This window comes from Schistocerca americana, chromosome 2 (genome assembly GCF_021461395.2).
Source record: "Schistocerca americana isolate TAMUIC-IGC-003095 chromosome 2, iqSchAmer2.1, whole genome shotgun sequence".
Taxonomy (NCBI): domain Eukaryota; kingdom Metazoa; phylum Arthropoda; class Insecta; order Orthoptera; family Acrididae; genus Schistocerca; species Schistocerca americana.
Window position 1 is genome coordinate 753,223,875 of NC_060120.1, and position 13,339 is coordinate 753,237,213.

The window sequence follows — 13,339 nt, forward strand, 5'->3', positions numbered from 1 at the left end:
CATAGCCAACCACTTCTTCATTGCTGGGAATAAGTGGAAGTCGCTTGGTGCCAGGTCGGGACTATACGGCGGATGAGGAAACAACTCCCACTTAAAAGATTCGAGAACTTCACGAGTGGCATTTGCCGTGTGGGCCCGGGCGTTGTCGTGAATCAGCAAGATCTTTGAGCCCAACTTTCCCCTGCTCTTGTTTTGTATTGCTCTTCTGAGGTTGTGCAGAGTTTGGCAATACCTTTGAGAGTTTATTGTAGTGCCTCGTTCCAGGAAATCCACAAAAATCACACCTTTTCTGTCCCAAAAGAGGTAACCACGTGGTTGAAGCCGCAGGCGGCTGAATTTTACGTCGAAGGAATTTCCAAGCTCGTCCATCGCTACGATAAGTGCCTTAATTTAAATGTCAGCTATGTAGAAAAGTAGTATTTAAGTGTGGCTTTCATCTGTATATAATGAAAAAAATTTCCAATACTTTATTTATTTTTAATTCCAAAACGTAATGTACTTTGTGGATAGCCCTCGTATGTTCTCCAGTGATTTTTGTTGTATAGGCTTTATGCAACAGTCTAAGTTGTGTTTCGGTGTCTAACGATTCGTCGCATAAGGTAAGATACCATCGGACGCTGTAAGAACGCCTTCAAAGCCTGCATAGTGAGATCGAAACTGTCTTCTACCGGTGGGATCAGTAAATGGAGTGTAAACAAAGAAGACTTGTTCGCCATCATTGGGTTGGTCAATTACTCAACTGAAAACGATTACTTCTTTCGCACAATAATACACCTGCCCTTACTGAAAATGTTTCGTGTGCCAGTGTTTATGTTTGTGTATGTATGACAATATTGCTTTTATCTCGTTGATAAGAAAGGGTAGAGCATGTGTGTGTCAATATTCCTTTATCTCGTTGAAAAGAGGTAGAACGTGAAACTTGATGCGAAAATACGGTGTATATCTCTCGAGTAACATAAATACTGCTCCCATTTGCAACGCCCCTACTAATGCGCTGGTCAGGGATCTTCATTAACATAGAAATTTGGCTTCATTCAGTGAGACCCTGCATATCGGATCGAAATTAAAGTAAGAACATAGTTGCACAGTCAGATGATCAAAACCGTTTATCATCACCTCTCTCGCTGTAAAAATTCTGGTAGCCTGAATGATTCTGATTCGTACCACTTTCCTCTTTGTGAGACCTGTTGAAATCAAACTATCAAGCAACCTTAAAATCAGAGATTGTGGATTTTGTCTAAATGGTGTTTGGAATTCGGCTCTGTATCTCATCAAAAAACAGAGGGACAGAATCAGGGCTACCTCACCTGTTGATTAATAGTCACTATCGATATTTCTGATGTTGATTATCTTTGGTTGTGAGTTGACTTTGCGGTTACTTGTTCTGTGTGTGGTATCTTCCTTGTTTCTCCTTGCACATTGCTTCCTCCTTGCAGTTATGCCTTGAGAATGGCGGGGTGTGCTCCTGTCGAAATATCGGCGGTGGTCGACGACGTCAACCGACAGCAAACCTATAAATTATTTGAGTTTCCTCTTTGTTGAACGCCATAGCACTAGTCTGCGTTGACAAAGACGGCAACGGACACGGGTTATAGAGTGAAAAGAACTTTCTTGTCGATCAGAGTATTCCAAATAGATGACGCTGTGAATGTGTAGCTTACGTCCTCGTCTTGCCTTTCATTTCTAGAACTGAGCACTCTCTTACCTATCCGTGGTAATTCTAGAGACGTTAAGAGAAAGATAACAGACTTATTGTTCTGTCGCAGCACCCAGGTAAAAATCTGATAGACATTGATCTACACTTCGTGTTGATGTGGACTGCAATGAACAGCTGCTACTAGCATCATCATCATCATGATCCTCATCATCAACAATCTGACATGTACTACTTGATAGAGGCCTACTATGTATAGGATGGATTATCCAAAATGGTCGAGACAGTTTCAAATGATATGTTCGAAAGAACAGACACCTCGCATTCATATAACTGATTCGCCTCGAAGGGCGATGACTCCACAATCTTCAGTGCAGATGCACACTTACGTTCGACCTCCAGTGGGAATCTAAAATTAGCGAGCGTAGAGGACGGGGATTACGAATAGGTGGCGCTAGGAGAAACTGTGAATGGGCGGGGATCGTGTCGAGATAGTCCGCTCATTTCGATAAACACTGTGTCCGCGTGTCGCTGTGGTTAACGCAACTGCCTAGTAAGCAGGAGATCCCAATTTCGAGTCCTTCAGTCAGCACACATTTCACTCGTCGCTGCTGATTGCGCATAAAGTCCAGATGCAGCCTTTCCTTTCCTTTCTGCCCTTTCAACCTTCAGTTTACATGCTGTGGTATACATGTCAAACTGAAGTGAATGTGCATTATAGAGACGGTCATTTTCAAATGCGATACACATTTGTAGGAAGGTATATAAAATTGTATTAAGTCTATGGCAATGCAACAAAATGTGCGGTACAAAGACGGGTCGAACCTAATGCAGCAGCTCGACGTAGCATGAGTTCAACTTGTCGTTGGATGTCCCCTACAGAAATATTTGATACTACCAAAGACATTTCAGAAACTTTTACACTACTGGAAATTGAAATAAGAACACCGTGAATTCATTGTCCCAGGAAGGGGAAACTTTATTGACACATTCCTGGGGTCAGATACATCACATGATCACACTGACAGAACCACAGGCACATAGACACCGGCAACAGAGCATGCACAATGTCGGCACTAGTACAGTGTATATCCACCTTTCGCAGCAATGCAGGCTGCTATTCTCCCATGGAGACGATCGTAGAGATGCTGGATGTAGTCCTGTGGAACGGTTTGCCATGCCTTTCCCACCTGGCGCCTCAGTTGGACCAGCGTTCGTGCTGGACGTGCAGACCGCGTGAGACGACGCTTCATCCAGTCCCAAACATGCTCAATGGGGGACAGATCCGGAGATCTTGCTGCCCAGGGTAGTTGACTTACACCTTCTAGAGCACGTTGGGTGGCACGGGATACATGCGGACGTGCATTGTCGTGTTGGAACAGCAAGTTCCCTTGCCGGTCTAGGAATGGTAGAACGATGGGTTCGATGACGGTTTGGATGTACCGTGCACTATTCAGTGTCCCCTCGACGATCACCAGTGGCGTACGGCCAGTGTAGGAGATCGCTCCCCACACCATGATGCCGGGTGTTGGCCCTGTGTGCCTCGGTCGTATGCAGTCCTGATTGTGGCGCTCACCTGCACGGCGCCAAACACGCATACGACCATCATTGGCACCAAGGCAGAAGCGACTCTCATCGCTGAAGACGACACGTCTCCATTCGTCCCTCCATTCACGCCTGTCGCGACACCACTGGAGGCGGGCTGCACGATGTTGGGGCGTGAGCGGAAGACGGCCTAACGGTGTGCGGGACCGTAGCCCAGCTTCATGCAGACGGTTGCGAATGGTCCTCGCCGATACCCCAGGAGCAACAGTGTCCCTAATTTGCTGGGAAGTGGCGGTGCGGTCCCCTACGGCACTGCGTAGGATCCTACGGTCTTGGCGTGCATCCGTGCGTCGCTGCGGTCCGGTCCCAGGTCGACGGGCACGTGCACCTTCCGCCGACCACTGGCGACAACATCGATGTACTGTGGAGACCTCACGCCCCACGTGTTGAGCAATTCGGCGGTACGTCCACCCGGCCTCCCGCATGCCCACTATACGCCCTCGCTCAAAGTCCGTCAACTGCACATACGGTTCACGTCCACGCTGTCGCGGCATGCTACCAGTGTTAAAGACTGCGATGGAGCTCCGTATGCCACGGCAAACTGGCTGACACTGACGGCGGCGGTGCACAAATGCTGCGCAGCTAGCGCCATTCGACGGCCAACACCGCGGTTCCTGGTGTGTCCGCTGTGCCGTGCGTGTGATCATTGCTTGTACAGCCCTCTCGCAGTGTCCGGAGCAAGTATGGTGGGTCTGACACACCGGTGTCAATGTGTTCTTTTTTCCATTTCCAGGAGTGTATCTGTAGGTAAACATGTTATGTCATGATGCAATTATCACTGGTATTAATCTCTCGCATTCTCCCTCATGGTTATTCTGTTCCACTTCATATCCTCTGTTCTCTTGCTATCTTCCACTTTTTCCTGGATAACTACGATCGGTGCTACTGTCCCATTACACAAACACCGAGTAAGGTATATGGCCTGTAGTTTCCGTGAGCACTCCATGGCCTGACGCTCTTTATATACCTCAGTTCACTAAACTCAATATTCTTTCATTCAGTCAAGAATGCTGACGGTTCAGGAACTTCCACGGAACAGCGGCACCTGTGAAACCGCTATTCGTTTTACACTAGACTGTGAGAGGCCAAAGAGTTTGGTGAGACGTGTGAACCGTACCAACCACCGTCAGAGCTGTCCTTGCTGCTGTCTTGCGTCCAGTTCTGAGCGTTTCTCCGTGCCCTGGGCCAAGCCGTGTTGATCACGTGCCGGCAGTGACTGCCAATCTCGTCTTTTACTGGCCAATCAGTCGTCATGTGATACGTAAAATGATAAGCTAAAAGAGCAGCAGTTTCTGACTCACGAGAACAACAACTGAATGGAAGAGGAGTCAAAGTAGGTGAACACGTGTCTCGTTTATCTGTGGACACCCTACCGTTTCTGAGAAAACAACCGTCAAAGTTTTCGATGAAATTTAGATGCTTTTTCCGACGCAATAATTTCAGCCCAAGCAATGTTTCAGTGGCTAGCGTCGCAATCTATCACTTTTGCGACGGTTTTTATTTATTTTGTTTCCTTTTTTTTCATTTATCTACCCTTGTCCATAGAGTGTTACTGCATGAATTTTTCTTAGGAAATATAAGGGCCTTATATATTAATTGTAAAATTACGACTGGGTTCACAATAAGCTTCATACATTTATTATGTAATATACTTGTGTGTTTAGTGTTTCCAGGGATTGCAATCTTTTTGAAGTCTCATATTCATATATTGCATACTTATATTAATTTTTCTTGTATTTCATTCTTATGTTTATTCTTCAGGAAAATTTAGTGGACTCCCTTGGATTATAAAAACGTAGAAACAATCGAAACACAGAAAATCGCGCGAAGGTGGGTTTGCCTCAGCGACATTTCTTCGTATGAGTCTCATTCGGGAAAGAAACGACGTTAACAATGGTAAAGATTTCCCGCGCGGACAATAATTTCGTTGCAAACTACGCGTGACAGATCGCCTTTCTCAGAACTGGCGCTTGCAACTGATCATGAACCAAGATGCAGTACAGAATTTTCACCGATAACAGTTTCACATAATTCTTTCCCATCAGCTTTTCCTTTTTAATTCATTCGCCAGAAGATGAATAGGAGAACAAGAATAAAGCTTTTTCAACCAAAATTTCAAAACATTCGTGTAGTAATCTTCTGCAGACATGCGTAGATATATGAAACACAAAAATAAAAATAATAAACGGGTTTCGAACACTGGGTGTGAAAGTGTGAAGCTGCGACGATAGGTCCCGCTCCAGTGGAACTTCTTTCTCGTTAAAAGGCATACACGTTACGTCGAAAACTTTGACTGGCGTTTCCTCAGAAATAGTCGAGTATCTACGGATAAGCCGAGACACGTGTCCGCTTATTTTGGCTCCTCTTCCACTGGGAAGTTTCTGGGAAATCAGGTTATGGCACTTTTCGTTTTCTCTTCGTCAGAATGATGTCTGTAGTGTAAGTTGTCCTGTAAATAATTGTTCCACATAATTGAATTCGTTAAAATGATTACATTATAGATACTGGATTTTCCACGGCTTGCACACGAGTCTAATTTTTCAACACGAGATAATGAGCATATAGAAATAAGGTCGCTCTTGTTCGACTAATGGGATGTTGCAAAATATAAACTGGCAGACACGTGTAGCACGGAAATCTGCTTAGCCACTTCCAGGGGCCACTTTACTGGCAGTGTTCTTCTATCTCCTACATGTAATTTCTTTAGAAAAAACGTGATCCTGGAATTCAGTATGGTGTTGATCCACCCTTGATGAAAGCTTCCACTCTCGCAGGTATACGTTCAATCAGGTGCTCGTAGCTTTCTTGGGGAATGGCAGCCCATTCTTCACGGATTGCTGCACTGAGGAGAGGTATCGATGTCTGTCTGTGAGGCTTGGCACGAAGCCGGCCTTGGTGGCCGAGCGGTTCTAGGCGCTTGAGTCCGGAACCGCGTGCCTGCTACGGTCGCAGGTTCGAATCCCGCCTCTGGCATGGGTGTGTTTGATGTCCTTAGATTAGTCAGGTTTAAGTAGTTCTGAGATCTAGGGGACTGATGACCTCAGATGTTAAGTCCCATAGTTCTGAGAGCCATTTGAACCATTTGAGCTTGACACGAAGTCGGCGTTTCAAAACATCGCATAGGATCCAGGGATGTTAATGTCTTGTAACCACTCCACCAAAGGCCGCGCAGTATGAACGTCTTGAAAGATGCAATCGCCATCCCCGAATTGCTCTTCAAAAGCAAGATGGTGCTTAAAGCATTAATGTAGGCCTATGCTGTGATGGTACCACGCAAAACAACTCGATGTGCAAGCCCAATCCATGAAAAAACACGACCACATAATAACACCACCGCCTCCATATTTTACTTTTGGCGCTACACACGCTGGCATATGACGTTCACCGGGCATTCGCCATATCCCTACCCTGCCATCGGATCGCCGCATTGTGTACCGTGATTCGACACTCCACACAACGTGTTTCCACTGTTCAATCGTTCAAATTTTACGCTCCTTACACCAAGCGAGGCATCGTTTGGCATTTGCCGGGGTGATGTGTGGCTTATGAGCAGCCGCTCGACCATAAAATCCAAGTTTTCTCTCCGTCCATTTAACTGTCATAGTATTTACACTGGATCCTGATGTAGTTTGGAATTCCTGTGTGATGGTCTGGGTAGATGCCTACCTCTTCAACTGTCGGCGGTCTCGCAATAGACGAGGTCGGCATGTACGCTTTTGTGCTGCTGTACGTGTCCCTTCACGTTTCCGCTTCACTACCACACCGGAAACAGTGGCCCTAGGGATGTTTAGGAAAGTGGAAATCTTACGTACAGACGAATGACGCAAGTGACAGCCAATCACCTGACCACGTTCGAAGTCAGTGAGTTCCGCAGAGTGCCCTATTCTGCTCTCTCACGATATCTAATGACTACTGAGGTCATTGATATGGAATATATGTCAGTAGGTGACAACGCAATGCACCCAATATGAAAAACATGTTTTTGGGGATGTCCGAATACTTTTGATCACATAGTGTATATAGTTACAATTTTTGATCGCGATTACGAGATATTCCGAATAAATGACATAGCAAAATTTTCACAGAATTACTGATTTCTGAAAAGCGATATCATACAAGAAAGTCTACTGTCTAACCGGTATTGCGTACTCCATCAATAAAAATGCGGTAGCCAGAGAGAAGGAGGTTAAAACTGATATACGTGCTGATTCTTTGCTGAAATTCAAATGGAGCTTCTTACGTGTGTTGTTGTCCACTACAATGTCATACATCAGTATGTTGGACTACCAAGTACTTTCATTTTTTTTGCATGGGTCGACTGCATGTCTCGATACCACATGAAACCATAAAGAAGCATAGACAACAAGGACATTCCAAAATAACCTTTATTCGGAAACTGGGAGATCATATAGAAATCTCAGTACGGGTAGTTAATCTTGTGAGGCTATTGTTCGTGCTCGTGGAGAAAAACAAGAAGTTGCTTATGTGTCGCTCTGCAAATAAAGCACTCTACGTTCTACTACGGAGGACATAACAAGAAATCCTCATGAGGCTAGGCAGTGTGTTTAAGAGATGCAGTAACAATAACAGTTCCACTGTTCCGGCTTAGTAATCTAACACTAGAACTCCAACATCCCAAATTCGTTGAGGAATCAATCAACCATATCAGATTTCCTTAGCTATAGGACGTACAGTGATATTAATTTGTAAGGACAGTCAGTAATATACGATCCAAACTCTAACCAACAACGTTCCAAATGTAAACTACCTGATTCAGGAAGCTTTAGTCTAACAGAGGTGGGTGGATCTAGTGCAGAGCGGGCCTATCTCATTGGTTCTGCATCTTCGAAAACCAAATCACGCCATCTACGCCTGTGAAGGTCATCTGGACTTACCTACAATGCAACTAACTACATGTTACACTCTAGCATATGAATTCTGAGGCCCAATGTGCTACGAAAATAATACTGATGATTAATGAAAACAACCTCAACTGTATTATTGAACATTCATTGTGTTACGAGCGGTTTCGTTCGTTCAGGTTGCCGAGATGTTCGACGAATGAAACCGGTAGTAACATTATAAATGTGTAATAATACAGTTGAGGTCGTTTTCATTAATCATTAACTTTAGTACCAGCTGCACTGCTCAACGTAATCACGAAAACAATACCGTAAATGTGTAATAATACAGTTGAGGTCGTTTTCTTTAATCGCTAACTTTAGCACCAGCTGTGGTGCTCAATACAATCACGAAAATAACACCGAGAGAAGTGCAACAAAAATAGAGTAATTGCTGGTAATGCTGTTCAAACAGTTTTAGTCAAGTGCCCATGAAGTATATTTTGCCTTGTGTAAGCCCATCTTACCTGCATGACACGTAGTAATAGCGTCGCGACTTGAATATGCTTTGCGTATTGTCTGCCGTCGTCAAAGGGTGCGAATTTGTCGCAAATTAAAAATATTTATAATCACCAAACAAATTCCCTTCCTACACCACTAGACTTGCAGACAGATTATTTACGTAGTATGTGCAAGGACAAAGAGTATTTTGTTATAATCGTGGAGCTGCCTCGTACCAAATGTCTGAAAAGCTGTTACACCCGCAAATAAAAGATCAAGTAAAAGCTTAATATGTTGTCGAGGCCCAGTGCCCCAAGTTTCGTAGGTGTACATTCAGTACAGGAACTGCAGAAAGTTCGAGCAGCATTGATTAGAATTTACAGTGCTCTCGCGACGCGACACTACCAGTAGTCGAGATAAAGTTACCTACACCAGTATGCACAGCAATAATCTCCTACTCTTATATATGAAACCTATACCTGCCACGCTGGTCTTACTGCAGCACGGCCAGAATAATTTAGAAAATGTTGGCACATTCTCAGCAGTCACAAAATAACTGAATTCTCTTCCCGTTGCAACTGAAACAGTAAACATCGGAACAGAAAAGACACCCAACTTACCTGCATAACGCGTAGCAATGGCGTCGGGACTGGAATAAGCTTTGCGTACTGCCTGCCATTGTTAAAGTCTGCGACTTTGTGGCAAATGAAAGATATTTATATTCACCAAACAAATTCCCGTCCTACGCGACTGTACTTGCAAACAGATTATTTATGTAATATGTGCAAGGACAAAACGTATTTTGCTGTAATTGTGGAGCTGTCTCGTACACAATGTCTGTGCGCTCCAGGCTGCAGCTGCATTGTCGCAACAATTACTTTAATAGTATTTTCTATAAAGCTATATTTTCTATAAAGCTATAGTGAAGGCAGCAGAGAATCAAATAGGTAAAAAGACGAGGGCTAGTAGAAACCCTTGGGTAACAGAAGAAATATTGAATTTAATTGATGAAAGGAGAAAATATAAAAATGCAGTAAATGAAGCAGGCAAAAAGGAATACAAACGTCTCAAAAATGATATCGACAGGAAGTGCAAAATGGCTAAGCAGGGATGGCTAGAGGACAAATGTAAGGATGTAGAGGCTTATCTCACTAGGGGTAAGATAGATACTGCCTACAGGAAAATTAAAGAGACCTTTGGAGAAAAGAGAACCACTTGTATGAATATCAAGAGCTCAGATGGAAACCCAGTTCTAAGCAAAGAAGGGAAAGCAGAAAGGTGGAAGGAGTATACAGAGGGTCTATACAAGGGTGATGTACTTGAGGACAATATTATGGAAATGGAAGAGGATGTAGATGAAGATGAAATGGGAGACATGATACTGTGTGAAGAGTTTGGCAGAACACTGAAAGACCTGAGTCGAAACAAGGCCCCCGGAGTAGACAACATTCCATTAGAACTATTGACAGCCTTGGGAGAGCCAGTCCTGACAAAACTCTACCATCTTGTGAGCAAGATGTATGAGACAGGCGAAATACCCTCAGACTTCAAGAAGAATATAATAATTCCAATTCCAAAGAAAGCAGGTGTTGACAGATGTGAAAATTACCGAACTATCAGTTTAATAAGTCACAGCTGCAAAATACTAACGCGAATTCTTTACAGACGAATGGAAAAACTGGTAGAAGCCGACCTCGGGGAAGATCAGTTTCGATTCCGTAGAAATGTTGGAACACGTGAGGCAATACTAACCCTACGACTTATCTTAGAAGAACGATTAAGGAAAGGCAAACCTACGTTTCTAGCATTTGTAGGCTTAGAGAAAGCTTTTGACAATGTTGATTGGAATACTCTCAAATTCTAAAGGTGGCAGGGGTAAAATACAGGGAGCGAAAGGCTATTTACAATTTGTACAGAAAGCAGGTAGCAGTTATGAGAGTCGAGGGACATGAAAGGGAAGCAGTGGTTGGGAAGGGAGTGAGACAGGGTTGTAGCCTCTCCCCGATGTTATTCAATCTGTATATTGAGCAAGCAATAAAGGAAACAAAAGAAAAGTTCGGAGTAGGTATTAAAATCCACGGAGAAGAAATAAAAACTTTGAGGTTCGCTGATGACATTGCAATTCCTTCAGAGGCAGCAAGGGACTTGGAAGAACAGTTGAACGGAATGGACGGTGTCTTGAAAGGAGGGTATAAGATGAACATCAACAAAAGCAAAACGAGGATAATGGAATGTAGTCGCATTAAGTCGGGTGATGCTGAGGGAATTAGATTAGGAAATGAGACACTTAAAGTAGTAAAGCAGTTTTTCTATTTGGGGAGCAAAACAACTGATGATGATAGAAGTAGAGAGGATATAAAATGTAGACTGGCAATGCCAAGGAAAGCGTTTCTTAAGAAGAAAAATTTGTTAACATCGAGTACAGATTTAAATGCCAGGAAGTCGTTTCTTAAAGTATTTGTGTGGAGTGTAGCCATGTATGGAAGTGAAACGTGAACAATAAATAGTTTAGACAAGAAGAGAATAGAACCTTTCGAAATGTGGTGCTACAGAAGAATGCTGAAGATTAGATGGGTAGACCACATAACTAATGAGGAGGTAGAATTGGGGAGAAGAGGAGCTTGTGGCACAACTTGACTAGAAGAAGGGATCGGTTGGTAGGACATGTTCTGAGATATCGAGGGATCACCAATTTAGTATTGGAGGGCAGCGTGAAGGGTAAAAATCACAGAGAGAGACCAAGAGATGAATATACTAAACAGATTCAGGAGGATGTAGGTTGCAGTACGTACTGGGAGATGAAGAAGCTTGCACAGGATAGAGTAGCATGGAGAGCTGCATCAAACCAGTCTCAGGACTGAAGACCACAACAACAACAACATATTTGTTTATACTTGTACAGTGTTCTCTTTCTTTATTTTGATTTATCGTACTGTGTATGAAGAGCACAATGAGCGTGGACGGTAGAAAGACACACAATAGCTATGTCTGATACTGTCTGCAAAACGAATTGCAAACAGAGTCATTAGTGAAGGAGTAATAGTTTAAAATGTAAAGTAATGAATTAAGATGTAACATCCTGAAGTTTTATTGCATGAACAGAAAAAAACAGTAATCGATATATTTTTTTTCTTTCGCTGTTCTGTGCGTGTGTGTGTGGGTGGGTGGGGGGGAGGGGGAGGAGGCGTGGCTCAGCTAGAAAATTTTGCGGAGAGGCTTGAAATTATGTGCGAAGCATGTTAGAAGTTCCGAATTGCTCTCATTCTCAAATACTGGATGAATAGTCTGGATAATTTCTGTGCTGTGAATTACGTAGCCTCCAGACATGTACAGAGTTCCTAATATCTAACTTATTGTGTTTAACCTGTAGCATAAGATTATAACCTTTAATGAGCAGATTGTGAAACAATTTCAAATTATTAGACTCGGTCAGTAATCAAATGACACACTGAAAATCCAATTTTTGTTGCCCTGGATGCCGTTCGACAAGCAACGCGCAACTGGAACCGCGCACCGAGCACCGTTTCGGCGGTTCTGTAATACGGATGTGTTTTGTATGCAAATGTCATCTTGCCATTACAGCTATCGACACAAATGTTGTAGCTTCTGGTGTCATTTCTTCCTTTTTTTAAGTTTTAGAATACTGATATAGGTACTTGTGTTGGTCCTGTTGTTGTTGTTCCTGCGGTCTCCTGCCCAAAGACTGGTCTGGTGCTGCGTATTTCCGTCTAATTACTGAAAGTCAACCTGCTTACTCCGTAACCTCTAGTCCCATCGTACCTATCCGTTACCAAAGTGACGATGTCTCTGTTGCGTCATATTGTCCTGTTAACCGATTCCTTTCTTTTTGTCAAGTTGTCCTATTAACCGATTCCTGTCTTTTCGTCAAGTTGTGCTATGCACTTCTATCTTCATTTGTTATCCGGTCTATCCACCAAGTCTTAAGCATTTTCCTGTAGCGTCCGAGTTTCACTTCCGTACAAAGCTACACCTTGAGGAAGGCTTTCACAACTTTAAAATTTATATTCGATTACAATAAATTTCAATTTTTGAGAAATACTTTGTCTAGATTTTAGTTCCTCTCTAGTTCGACCGTCCCCAGCCTTTTTTCTCCCCAAAAAGCTAAAATTCATACAATACCTATAGAGTCTCATTTTCTAATCTAATTCCCTGAAAACATCCCGATTTATAAGGGGCATTAAAAAACAAACGAGCCAGAGGAATTATTATAGAAACGAGTACCTGTATGTCAGAAATATTGATCCTGGCTGTTGAGACAGTTGTCCCACTGCGACACAAGGTAGTGAATGGCTGCGATGTTAACCAGTTCCTCACGTACAGCTGGACGTCGTCGTCCGAGGTGCGTCGTTTGCCCTCAGAGCGTTTTTAAGGGGACAAAAAATGGCGTAATCACAGGGAGAGAGGTCCGGGCTGCATGGAGGGTGGCCGAGAACCTCCCATTTGAATTTCTGCAGACGTGCTGCCGCTGTATCGGCCGTATGAAGCTTTGCATTGTCGTGGAGCAGAATGACCCCACGGATGAGATTGCCTGGTCGTTTTGATTTGATCGGTTAGCGAAGGATGGTCAAGGTTTCGAGTAACGCTGGTCATTCACTGTTGTTCCGTGCTGCAAGAAGTGAATCGGAAGGGGGCCAACTTGGTCAAAGAAGAACGTCAGCATAACCTTTCCTTCACTCGTGTGGAGGGCGAAGTGCAGCTGTACGTGCGGAACTGGTTA